The sequence below is a fragment of the Phocoena phocoena genome, chromosome 3 (genome assembly GCF_963924675.1).
Source record: "Phocoena phocoena chromosome 3, mPhoPho1.1, whole genome shotgun sequence".
NCBI classification, from domain to species: domain Eukaryota; kingdom Metazoa; phylum Chordata; class Mammalia; order Artiodactyla; family Phocoenidae; genus Phocoena; species Phocoena phocoena.
In genome coordinates, this window is record NC_089221.1 from 158,226,305 (window position 1) to 158,238,823 (window position 12,519).

Below are 12,519 nucleotides of genomic sequence, written 5' to 3' on the forward strand. Positions count from 1 at the left end.
GATGTATTTTGCTCTATACTGCAGTTTACCTCAATGTTACAAAGATTATCTTAATGTTATGTGGTCGGATAGATTGGATTTCCTGTGTGTTGCATTTCAGGTGATAAGGAGGACATTACAAAATGTGTTGTGAGATGTGAAGACTGAATTGACAGGGGTGGAATCTATTGCTTCAGAAGACAAACAAGGTTAACAACACTCTTTTTCCAGATTCCAGAAAACAGTATTCTAAGGACAGGTTTTACTTGTGCTTAATCTCAATCAGTAAGGGGTTCTTAAAGTCACAGTTCCTGTATAAATATGCATGCCCCCAACAATCTCTTCGTGACCCCAATAACCCCTTTATTCCTCAGGGTATAAATAAATGCATTCAAAACAAGGCGTGATAATGATGTAAAACTCTGCTGCTCCCTCGTCCTTTTATAAGCCTGCCACAATCAGGCGAGAAGAACAAGTGGAGATAGCTTTTTTCTGTCCTTTTCCTGAACTCATCTGGAATACTACAGTAAGTACACAGGCATAGGAAGCTAGAATGGCCATGAAAGGTAACAACAGTATAATAAGGTCACTCAGGAGAACTGTATATCCATACTGGGAAGTATCCTGAGACACCAATAGCAAGGACCAGCGATGGAACTTCACAGAAAAAGACATTAATGAGTCAAGAGCTACAGAAGGGAAGTTGAAATGCCAACAGCATATGTATTAAAGAGTTGACAGAACACATGGCCCATGCACATGTGACCACGAACCAACAGATCATCTTGCTCATGAGTAAAGTGTAACGTAAAGGATGACAGATGGCTACATAGTGATCATAAGACACAAAACCAAGAAGAAGGGCTTCAGTTCCACCAAGTGTCAAGAACAAAAATGTTTGAATCTTACAACCTAAAAAAGTAATGGTCTTACTATTGGACAGAAAATTAATTGCCATCTTGGGCATGGTGGTGGAGAAGTACATCATGTCAATGAAAGAGAGCTGAGTAGAAAGTACATTGGACTGTGGAGTCAGATGTATTGATACAGTTGGATGGGAAGTATCACTATATTTCCCCTTCAGAGTCACTGAAAAGAAGTTTGCAATGACAACAAAATGGCAAGTGTTTATTTGTCCCAATTGGAAAAGACAGAAATATAAAATCTGGATATTTTGCAATTATCTTTTCTTGTAGTGTTCTTACCAAATCTGCTATTTTTTGGAAGAATTTGAGAAAGTTTGGCTTTAATTCTTATTTAAATGTTTAGTAGAATTCACCCATGAAGACATCTAGTCCTTGGCTTTTATTTGTTGAGATTATTTTGATTATTACTTCAATATCCTTACTTGTTATTGATCTATTCAGATTTTCTATTTCTTCATGATTTCAGTCTTGGAAGATTGCATGTTCCTAGGAATTTATCCTGTTCAGGATATTCTTTTCTGGGTTATCCAATCTGCTTTCAAATAATTGTTCACAATATTTTCTTATGATCCTTAATATTTCTGTACAATCAGAGTAATATCACTTTTTCCATTAATAATATTATTTATTTGATTTCTTCCTTTTTTATGGTCGTCTAGCTAAAGTTTCTTTCTATTGTGTTCCCTAATCTCCATTTTATTTATTTTTGTTGTGATTCTTTTAAAAATATTTATTTCTGGTAATGTTGGGGTTAGTTTGTTCTTCTTTTCCTATGTCATTAAAATGCAAACAAAGGGTGTTTAATTTCTTTCTTTTCTTAACATCAGTGTTCATCACTATAAACATTCCCCTTAGAACTGCTTTTGCTGTGTCCCATATGTGGTTTTTTAAAATATATTTTTATTTGTCTCGAGAGACTTTTTGATTTCCCACTTGTTTTCTTCTTCCTAGGCCCACTGGTGAAATTTTAATTTTCCACATATTTGTAAAATTTCTCATTTTCATTCTATTTCCTACCATTGTAATTAAAATAGATATTTGATATGATTTCAATTTTCTTAAATTGGTTCATACTTATTTTGTGACCATATATAAGAGCTATCCTGGAGAATGCTTCATGAGAACTTCAGAAGAATGATTTGTGTTTAGTTGCTGTTGTATGTCAGTACACGTCTGTTAGGTTCATTGGTCTAAAGATCAGTTTAAGTCAGTCATTTCCTCAGTCTGTGTTTATGATCTATTGTTTATTGTTGCAAGTGGGTGTTGCAGTCCTTGACTGTTACTGTACTGTGTATATTTCTCCCTTCAATTCTCTTAATATTTGTTCAACATTAGGACATTAGTGTTCTAATGTTGAATACATACATATTTACTATTGTTTTATATCTTGATGAATTGGCTACCTTTTCATTATATAATGACTTTATTTGTCCATTGTGACAGATTTTGTCTTAAAGACTATTTGGTCTGCTATATGTATAGCCAATACTGCTCTAATTTGGTTAATATTTGCATAGAATATCTTTTTCCAACCATTCACTTTTAGCCTAAATATGATCTTAAAGTGTGTCTCTTGTATGCAGCATATAGTTGAGTCTTAGGTTTTTGCCACTCAGAAACTCTATGTGTTTTGATTCTAAAATTTAATGTGTTTAGAGTTAAAGTGATTATTGATAGGCAAGGGAAAACTATTGCCATTATGGTCATTGTTTTTCGTTGTTTTTTTTTTTTTTGCGGTATGTGGGCCTCTCACTGTTGTGGCGTCTCCCGTTGCGGAGCACAGGCTCCGGAGGCGCAGGCTCAGCGGCCATGGCTCACGGGCCCAGCTGCTCCGCGACACGTGGGATCTTCCCGGACTGGGGCACGAACCCGTGTCCCCTGCATCGGCAGGCAGACTCTCAACCAATGCGCCACCAGGGAAGCCCATGGTCATTGTTTTCTGTTTTGTTGTTCTTACATTCCTTTCTTTTTCTTTACTGTCTTCCTTTTGTAATATGTTTATTTTTTGTACTGGTATGCTTTGATTCCTTTCTCTTCATCTTTTGTATATCTACTATAAGATTTTGCTTTGTGGTTACCATGAAGCTTATATAAAGTATCTTATAGTCATAACAGCCTATTTCAATCTAATATAACTTGAACTTCAGTAGCAGACAAAAATTCAACAGTTTTACTCCCCACTTGTGTTTTATTTATGCTACACTTTACATCTTCTTATATTGTCTATACATTATGGACTTTATTTATCTCTAGTTATTTTTAATACTGTTTTGGTCAGGCCAGTTACCAAGGTCTGAGGCAAGTGTGGATCTTCTGAGGTCTCTGGATGAATGGGACTCCCTCAGGTCCTTGGTCAGTAGGGCTGTCGCTGGTACAAGGATTATCCTCATGGTACACAGATAAGCCTACAGAAAGCAGGTCTGTTACAAGGTTTGTGGGTAGGTGTGGCTCCCACCAAGTCCCTGGAAGGGCTCCTCTTCGGAAACTGTGCAGTTTTTCAAGAGGTGAGACTGGCTCTCTACCACAATAGAGTAGGGCAGGAACTAAGTCACAGGGCTGCTTCAGTGTCCACAGTGAGGACAGGGCTCTGTAGGCCTGCTTCATTGGGAATGGATGTGTGGCTTTTCCGAGAGCTCTTTGTGGAGAGTGCTGGTGACAGGACCAAGGTTAACAGGGCTGTAGCTAATCCACAGGGGATTGGGGTTTTTTCTGAGTCCATAATGAGGACCACTGTCAAAGACCTTGACAAGTGGGTCAGGCATGCCCTCTCAAAGATGTCTTTCTTGGTCTTGGGCTCCGCTGGAGTTTCACAATTTCCTACTGGGCTTACGAAACTCCTCTAAAGCCATTTTTGTTCTTGGATGGCTGCCATGTTCTTGTTGCTGTGGGAAATGCAAACAGAGGAAACTCTTATTCTCTCATCTTGCTCAATCATAATTCTTGTCAGTTATAAAACTGTGCTTTTTTTGAGAGAGAAAATATTTACAAATGAGAATAACTTTGGAAAGGAGATAAGTAGAAAAGAGATTGTGAACTAAAATCACTAATTAAGGAGTTAACCTTTTTTGATTACCAAATGTTTGGTGAGCTAATTCACTCAAAGAAAATATTCTCAACACTTTCCTCCAGAGACAACCAAAAGTCTCATTTAGTCATGGGTGATGAGCAGGTATGGAGAAGGTATCAAAATGTCTTCACTTATCTTATGACTCATAAAATACAAGACATTGTAATACCTAACATAGTTGATGAATCAGGATCCTGAGAACAGCAATATACATGCCCATGTGGAAAGCAAGATTAGGAACAACACAAGAATTGTTCCATAGACATTCCCAAATCTCACTCATTTGAATGCACCCTATATTTTGGGTGAAGAACATTCATAAATAAAGCCAATTTTTTCTTGTTGAATAGTTTTCTCATTTTGTAATTATTGCTCCTGGATTTTTCCTCTAGAATAGTCTTCCTTTTCCAAGATCCATAGTGATTTATCTACCATGATAAGTGTAAAAATTATCTTCTGTGAGCACTGGTTTTCCCAGACAATTTCTTGTGGATGGATAGTTGGGGTCTGTGAGTGAAAGAATATGGCTTTACAAATATTCACTGCATTCTTCTTATCTTAATGGAAGAAATGACTTCCACATTCCACATATATGGACCTGGACATGTTCTTTGTTTTGCTCATTGCCATGTTACTGAAAGTGTCTGTGTACCATTATAACTAAACTCTCAAAAATCAATAATATAAAAAGAATCTTACAGGAAGCCGGGGGAAAAAAGTAACCCACAATGGAACCCCATTAGTCAATCAGTGAATTTCTCAGCAGAGAATCTACCAGCCTGGAGAGAGTGAAATGACACATTCAAAGTGTTAAATGATTAAAATTTCTAACCAAGAATACTTTATACAGCAAAGTTATCATTCAGATATATAGGAGAAATAGACTTTCCCAGGCGAAGAAAAGCTAATGGAGTTAGTTCATCATCACTAGACTTGCCTTGCAGGAAATGCTCCAACTAAAATGTTTCTGAATAGCAAAATAAAGGATCAATGAAGTTAAATATAACCTCCAGAATGGGAAAAAACATATCTTCAAACCATATATCCATATATTTAAGGAGTTAAAATATATTACAAAACTCACACAACTCAATAGCAAAAAAATAAAAATTTCAATTAAATGTGGGCAAAAGACCAGAATAGATTTTTCCAGAGAATATATGTGAAGGTCACCAAGTACATAAAATTAACGCTCAACATTATTATTTTCAGGGTAGTACAAATCAAAACCAAAATGGTATAATACCTCACTCATGATAGAATGACTATAATCAAGAAAACAATATGTAACAAGTGTTGAGGATGTGGCTAAAAAGGAACACTTGTGTGCTGTCATTGGGAGTATAAGTTGGTACAACCACTATGAAAAACAGTGTGGACTTTTTTCAAGAAATTAAAAATAGGACTTCTGTATGATGTAGCAATCTTACTTTTGGGAATAATCCAAAAGAAATGAAAAAAGAATACTGACGAGATATCTGCACTCCAACATTTATTGCATCATTATTCACAAAAGCCAATATATGGAAACAACCTAAGTGTTTGTCAATGAATGAATGGATAAGAAACTGTGGTACCTATATACACAATGAAATATTTCCAGTCATAAATAAAAAGAAAATCCTGCCAATAGGAACAATATGGATGGAACTTGAGGGCATTATGCTAAGTGAAAAAAAGACAGCAAAAAGCAAATACTATATGATATTACTTATATGTGGTATCTGAAAAAGCTATAATTGTAGAAACAGAGGTTAGAATGGTGGGTATCATGAACTGGAGTTTGAGTTAAATGGGGAGATGTTGTTCAAAGAGAACAAACCTCCAGTTGGAATAGGAGTAAGTTTTCAATCTAATGTGCATAATGTTTATTTTAGTTAATAGTATTGTATTATGTATTGAAAGTTGCTAAGAGAGTAGATCGTAAAATTTCTCATCTCAAAAATGAAATAATAGCTATGTGACATGATGGAGCTGTTATGGAGGAGCTACCGCTAGAGTGGAAATTATGTGCACAATTAAATGACTTGTTCCATTTGTTCAGTTCATGATCTTAGCCTAATTCTGAGCTTTTAAAATTTCATCACATTTCACATCAGATCTGCCAAAAAACCTCAAATATGGAATCTGGCTACTTGTTGCTCCTCCTCAATTACCATTTTGGTCCAATATATTTTATCACAAGGAGACTGCTGCAATGGCTTCACAGCCCATTTCAATCCTCTCTGCAAAACCCAATAATGATTCTGGATCATCTTAAATTAAACACAAATTTTTTATATTAGTCTACTTTATAATCTGTTTTCACTATATCTACTCATTTCCTACAACCCATCAACTTACTTACATTTTGATCTTCTTTGAATTTGCCAAGCATTTTCTCTACATGTGACATTCTCATTTGCTTCTTCCTCTACCAGAAAACACATCACCAGCTATCCATTTGACTTACTTCATAATCTTCTTTCAGTCTTTGACCAAATATCACCTTCTTAGTGTACCTTTGGTGGACAATTTTAAATAATATTGCAAATTTCCCATTACAATTTCTTGCTTTATTTTTTCATTATTACTTTTTGATACACTGCAAAATTTGTTATATATTGAATATCTCCCCGAACTGGAATAGAAACATTATGAGATCAGAGACATCTGTCATTTGTATCTTTGATTACTTCATTATTACCAGTGTCACACATGTGATTAAAACATTACACATTTGTTGAATGAGTGGATTATGTATTTTGCTCCATTTGGTCACTTATAGATTCTCTTAATTTTATGTGTTTGGATAAATAATATTTCCCATGCATTGGATTTCAGTTTCTAAAAGGGCAATTAAAATATTTATAATATGAAAACTGTGGGGTAACAGAGTTGAATTCTACTGTTTAGTAGTTAAACAATTTGGAAAATCACAGTTTCTTTAGCTTCTATACTGAAAATTCATCTAATTCCAATAACAATGTGTGAGTTATTTCTGATATCAGGAAAGAATCAAGATTTTTATCACTTTATTTATTTAATAAACTTTTCATAGACTTTACATTTGTCTAGGCAGTATTCTTAGAGTATGCATATTCCAAAACAGTATTCTAGGCATAGCTTTTTATGTTGTTCGGTCTCAGTCAAAAGGGAGGTCCTACAGTCACATTTTCTGTACAAATATATGTGGTCCCAATGGTCTCTTCAAGGCCCCCATAACTCATTTATTCCTCAAGCTGCAGATAAATGGGTTCAGAAGAGGTGTAACAATGGTGTAAAACACTGCTACTATCTTATCCTCTTCAGGGGAATGCAAGGAGGGTGGCCTTGTATAGGTGGAGAGAGAGGTCACATAGAATGAACTTGTCACAATTAGGTGACAGGAACAAGTAGAGAAAGCTTTTTTCTGTCCATTTCCTGAACTCATGTGGAATATCATGGTAAGCACACAGGCATAGGAAACTACAATGGCCATGAAAGGTAACAACAGAATAATAAGTCCACTCAGGACTATTGTATATTCATACTGGGAAGTGTCCTGACACACCAATGGCAACATGGATAACAACAGAATAATAAGGCCACTCAGGACTATTATATATTCATACTGGGAAGTGTCCTGAGACACCAATGGCAACATGGATGGAACTTCACAGAAGAATGATTAATGAGTTGAGAGCTACAGAGGGGAGGTTGAAATGCATACACTGTATGTATTCAAGAGTTGATGGAACAACTGGTCCATGCACATGTGACCATGAGCCAACAGATATTCTTGCTCATGAGTACAGGGTAACACAATGGATGACAGATGACTACATAGCGATCATAAGACATGAAACCAAGAAGAAGGGCTTAAGTTCCACCAAGGGCCAAGAACGCAAATGCTTGAATCTCACAGCCTAAAAAAGTAATGGTCTTACTATTAGACAGAAAGTTAATTGTCATCTTGGGCACAGTGGTGGAGATGTACATGATGTCAATGAAAGAGGGATGACTGAGTAGAAAGTACGTTGGAGTGTGGAGTCTTCTGTCCAATTGGATGAGAAGAATCAGTATGATACTCCCCATCAGAGCCACTGAAAACAGAATTGCAATGGCAGCAAAGAGAAAAGAGTCGATTGGATCATATTGGAAAAGACAGAGAAAGTACAAAATCTGTTTAAACAGTTTGATTTCCTGTTTTCATGGCTTAACTAAAATATAAAAGCAGATAATATTTGAGAATTTCATGTAGCATTTCTGATTTCCCTTTAAGAGAAAAAGATGATGATTATTAAATGTAAGAAAATTTTCTTGAATCACCTTAGGTGAATATCTCCCTCTACTCAATACAGTAAATCTTTTTCTGTTAAGCAATAGCCACTAAGCAAATTATAAAATAAAATTTAAAAACCTTTTTACTGAATGTAGAATTAAATATATTTTGAAAATAAAAATAAACATTGAGATGCCTTGCCAACATAAATTATTTTCCTCTTTTGTAAATATTAATATCTTCAGGGTGATACACTGTAGCTGAGTTCTTTTGTTATAAACATAGTCTTCTAATTAATTCACTTGTAAAAATAATAAAATTGTCATGACAGTGTTGGTCATATATATTATAATTTTTAAATGTTTACTGTACTTCTCCATTTTGAATTTATATTGGCTATGAAATAGTATAAAGTATAATAACACATGCAGCCTTTATGAATTAATTAGTGTTTACTTCTTCCTGTGAATGTAGAAGAGATTTAATCAATTGAGAAAAAAATATACCAGACATGAGGAAAAACTTGAGTATGAATTAATAAAATATAAATTTAAAACTTATTTAACTTTGACTCAAGTAGCATTTTAAAAATGGTTGATTCAAAGCTAATAAATTTAATTTTTTCTCCTTTAATTTCTGACATAAACCTGTCCCTTGTGTAATTCCAGAGCAAACAATGTCTACTAACTAGAGGTCCCTTGGTCTAAAAACATTTAATAAAATTGCAGAAGAAAATATTAAATTTAGCATTTAAATTTAGCATCCTAGCATTTATTGTGTATCTATATTATGGGCATGACACACTGTTTCTGAAACTCTAAATATGAACCAGACTGATTTTGTCCATCAAAAGTTTACAGCTATTCTCTATCACAACCATGTATGACTGTCAGCCTGTCTACATAAGGAGACAGCAGGGATGAGGCAAAGTGAGTAGACTGACACAGACAGATGTGTTAATAACAGGCTGCTATACTGAGAAATAATAAGGGTATTATTGAACTATGAGAAAAGGTTTTAATACAAGTGAATAAGTGAGAAACCATAGGACAGTTTGAGAAAAGCTTGGGAGATCTTATAAATACATCATTATGCATACAAGAATTCATGTATACCCTCTTTACAATTTCTTTCTTAAAATACCATGAAGTATGTCAGGACACAAAAAGAAATAAGCATATAATAATATTAGCCTAAGAAGAGACATAATAAAATATTCCAGATTTATCTAAAATTATCTGCATATATAAAACTGTATTTAAACATAAAATAAAATACCTCCCAAGGTTAACTGCAAAATTCAGAACAGGAGTGAAGTATATGTCAAGGAAGCACCTCTACCCACCTTGTAAATTTGAGAGCACATGCTGAATGTGCAAAATGGGGCAGAAGGATAGAAAATCCCCATAGGAATCCTCCTGAACCATAGAATGTCAGAGAGCCATAAAATTACTGACCAAAGTCAATGCTTTTTAGCCTAGGTAAAATCCAAATTCTTCTATTTTATTTTATTTTTTTTTTTTAAACATCTTTATTGGGGTATAATTGCTTTACAATGGTGTGTTAGTTTCTGCTTTATAACAAAGTGAATCAGCTATACATATACATATGTTCCCATATGTCTTCCCTCTTGCGTCTCCCGCCCTCCCACTCTCCCCATCCCACCCTTCCAGGCTGTCACAAAGCACCGAGCTAATATCCCTGTGCCTTGCGGCTGCTTCCCCCCAGCTATCTACCTTACTACGTTTGTTAGTGTGTATATGTCCATGACTCTCTCTCGCCCTGTCAAAACTCACCCCTCCCCCTCCCCATACCCTCAAGTCCGTTCTCCAGTAGGTCTGCGTCTTTATTCCTATCTTACCCCTAGGTTCTTCATGACATTTTTTTCCCTTAAATTCCATATATATGTGTTAGCATACGGTATTTGTCTTTTTCTTTCTGACTTACTTCACTCTGTATGACAGACTCTAGGTCTATCCATCTCATTACAAATAGCTCAATTTCATTTCTTTTTAAGGCTGAGTAATATTCCATTGTGTATATGTGCCACATCTTCTTTATCCATTCATCCGATGATGGGCGCTTAGGTTGTTTCCATGTCCTGGCTATTGTAAATAGAGCTGCAATGAACATTTTGGTACATGACTCTTTTTGAATTTTGGTTTTCTCAGGGTATATGCCAAGTAGTGGGATTGCTGGGTCATATGGTAATTCTATTTGTAGATTTTAAGGAACCTCCATACTGTTCTCCACAGTGGCTGAACCAATTCACATTCCCACCAGCAGTGCAAGAGTGTCCCCTTTTCTCCACACCCTCTCCAGCATTTATTGTTTCTAGATTTTTTGATGATGGCCATTCTGACCGGTGTGAGATGATATCTCATTGTAGTTTTGATTTGCATTTCTCTAATGATTAATGATGTTGAGCATTCTTTCATGTGTTTGTTGGCATTCTGTATATCTTCTTTGGAGAAATGTCTATTTAGGTCTTCTGCCCATTTTTGGATGGGGTTGTTTGTTTTTTTGTTATTGAGCTGCATGAGCTGCTTGTAAATTTTGGAGATTAATCCTTTGTCCGTTGCTTCATTTGCAAATGTTTTCTCCCATTCTGAGGGTTGTCTTTTGGTCTTGGTTATGGTTTCCTTTGCTGTGCAAAAGCTTTGAAGTTTCATTAGGTCCCATTTGTTTATTTTTGTTTTTATTTCCATTACTCTAGGAGGTGGGTCAGAAAGGATCTTGCTGTGATTTATGTCATAGAGTGTTCTTCCTATGTTTTCTTCTAAGAGTTTGATAGTTTCTGGCCTTACATTTAGGTCTTTAATCCATTTTGAGCTTATTTTTGTGTATGGTGTTAGGGAGTGATCTAATCTCATACTTTTACATGTACCTGTCCAGTTTTCCCAGCACCATTTATTGAAGAGGCTGTCCTTTCTCCACTGTACATTCCTGCCTCCTTTATCAAAGATAAGGTGTCCATATGTGCGTGGGTTTATCTCTGGGCTTTCTATCCTGTTCCACTGATCTATCTTTCTGTTTTTGTGCCAGTACCATACTGTCTTGATTACTGTTGCTTTGTAATATAGTCTGAAGTCCGGGAGCCTTATTCCTCCAGCTCCTTTTTTCGTTCTCAAGATTGCTTTGGCTATTCGGGGTCTTTTGTGTTTCCATACAAATTGTGAAATTTTTTGTTCTAGTTCTGTGAAAAATGCCAGTGGTAGTTTGATAGGGATTGCATTGAATCTGTAGATTGCTTTGGGTAGTAGAGTCATTTTCACAATGTTGATTCTTCCCATCCAAGAACATGGTATATCTCTCCATCTATTTGTATCATCTTTAATTTCTTTCATCAGTGTCTTATAATTTTCTGCATACAGGTCTTTTGTATCCTTAGGTAGGTTTATTCCTAGATATTTTATTCTTTTTGTTGCAATGGTAAATGGGAGTGTTTTCTTGATTTCACTTTCAGATTTTTCATCATTAGTATATAGGAATGCCAGAGATTTCTGTGCATTAATTTTGTATCCTGCTACTTTACCAAATTCATTGATTAGCTCTAGTAGTTTTCTGGTAGCATCTTTAGGATTCTCTATGTATAGTATCATGTCTTCTGCAAACAGTGACAGCTTTACTTCTTCTTTTCCGATTTGGATTCCTTTTATTGCCTTTTCTTCTCTGATTGCTGTGGCTAAAACTTCCAAAACTATGTTGAATAAGAGTGGTGAGAGTGGGCAACCTTGTCTTGTTCCTGATCTTAGTGGAAATGCTTTCAGTTTTTCACCATTGAGGACGATGTTGACAGTGGGTTTGTCATATATGGCTTTTATTATGTTTAGGAAAGTTCCCTCTATGCCTACTTTCTGGAGGGTTTTTATCATAAATGGGTGTTGAATTTTGTCGAAAGCTTTCTCTGCATCTATTGAGATGATCATATGGTTTTTCTCCTTCAATTTGTTAATATGGTTTATCACATTGATAGATTTGCGTATATTGAAGAATCCTTGCATTCCTGGAATAAACCCCACTTGATCATGGTGTATGATCCTTTTAATGTGCTGTTGGATTCTGTTTGCTAGTATTTTGTTGAGGATTTTTGCATCTATGTTCATCAGTGATATTGGCCTGTAGTTTTCTTTCTTTGTGACATCCTTGTCTGGTTTTGGTATCAAGGTGATGGTGGCTTCGTAGAAGGAATTTGGGAGTGTTCCTCCCTCTGCTATATTTTGGAAGAGTTTGAGAAGGATAGGTGTTAGCTCTTCTCTAAACGTTTGATAGAATTCACCTGTGAAGCCATCTGGTCCTGGGCT

At 35.6% G+C, this 12,519-nt stretch overlaps 2 pseudogenes; both read right to left on the bottom strand.

Moving 5' to 3' along the window:
- Positions 1 to 281: 281 nt before the first annotated feature.
- Positions 282 to 6,349, bottom strand: LOC136120348 (olfactory receptor 2AK2-like; annotated as a pseudogene).
- Positions 6,350 to 7,120: 771 nt separating this feature from the next.
- LOC136120727 (olfactory receptor 2AK2-like) lies at positions 7,121 to 8,146 on the bottom strand (annotated as a pseudogene).
- Positions 8,147 to 12,519: the final 4,373 nt, after the last annotated feature.